The sequence below is a fragment of the Arachis ipaensis genome, chromosome B06, assembly GCF_000816755.2.
Source record: "Arachis ipaensis cultivar K30076 chromosome B06, Araip1.1, whole genome shotgun sequence".
In the NCBI taxonomy this organism is placed as follows: domain Eukaryota; kingdom Viridiplantae; phylum Streptophyta; class Magnoliopsida; order Fabales; family Fabaceae; genus Arachis; species Arachis ipaensis.
The window spans coordinates 12645944-12647436 of NC_029790.2; positions in this window are offsets into that span (position 1 = coordinate 12645944).

The window sequence follows — 1493 nt, forward strand, 5'->3', positions numbered from 1 at the left end:
AGTGCAGGAGTTGCGAGCCTAGAATCGCCGCGACCGTCGCAGCGCCGCCAACCTTGCGCCAGTCACCGCCACTGTCGGTGATGAAGCCCGTCGCCGCCATCCGCGCCTCTGTTGCTTTCAGAACTACACGTCGGTTCCAGAAGGATCTTCATTGTTTCCGTCGTTGATGCAAACAAGAGAAAAGGAGACACGGAAAGAGGAGCCGTTGATGCGAGCTCGCTGCCGTCGAGGAGAAGCTGCCGTCGTGTCCTGCCTAGCCACCATCATCGAAACCTTATTGCCTTTAATTATGGGTGTCACCGTGGAGCTCAAGGATAACGTCGTGTTCTGCCATGTTCAGATCACCGGGAATCATCACCGGAGCTCCAACTTTTCCATTCCTTGATTCTTCTCTGAGTATAGTAAGCTATCTTGCTTCAAAAATCTCTTTTATCGCTTTTCTGTTATATATTACTGAGGTTTCTATGGCATTTTTGCGATAGGGTTGAATTACGGTGATTTTAGAGTTGTCATTGTCACTGCAAAGATTAAATGGAGCTGTGATTATGGCTACTTTTGCTGCAGGCCAAGAGAAAAAGCTGTTTTGCGCGTTTTATAGCTTTCGGATTTTGACTATTCGAGGTTTTTTTAATAAGAAAATGTTTTGGACTTTGAATACATGATAGGTTTAGTATATTAATACAAATGTATGAATTCCTATGATGTAAATGATTTTCTGTTGAGATTGATATGTTGTGTTTGTTATTGAAATTGGTTGATTTCTGGATTTCTGGTGAAATGGATTGAAACTGTGGATTTTGGTTTTCTTTGACTTAAATCGATAATGATTGGTCTTAAATGATGGACTTGGAAACGTTGATTTGAAATGTTGGTTTTGATTGAGTTGAGGTTGAAAAGAGGGGACTTGTGATGAGTGGCAAACTCCAGTTTTTAGGGGGTGCTGCTGAAATTTTTCTAAGAATTTGAAGGAGTTTTGGTTTATGATTTCGAAAATGAATTTGATTTGAAATAATTATCAGAAGAGATAAGTTTTGGATACTTTTACGGATTTTAAAGAGAGTCGGATTCCCTTGATTTGGTCAAATGGTGATTTTTAATTCATTTGATTTTTAATAATAATGAAAAGAGATTTGATTAACTAGTTAAAGACTTTAAAACAGTAATTTAAGTATAATTTCAAGAGTTTGGGGACAAGTGAGTAAGTTTGAAGGTTATACTTGAATTAAGATGTAATTAGTGACAATTGGTTTGATGGAAGTTTAATGGTGATTTCAATGTTGAGGAAGAGGATAATGATTGAGTATGATTGAGGTATGGTGATGAATGAGATGAGATTGAGAATGATGTGGATATTGATGAATTATGATTGAATTATTCATATCGCTTATGAATTTGAATTATTTGAGAAATGATTTTTCCTGGGTAGACGCAGTGGCTTGCCACCACTTGCTCCAGGTTGAGACTCGATACTCTGTTGACCCTTTATCGTAAGA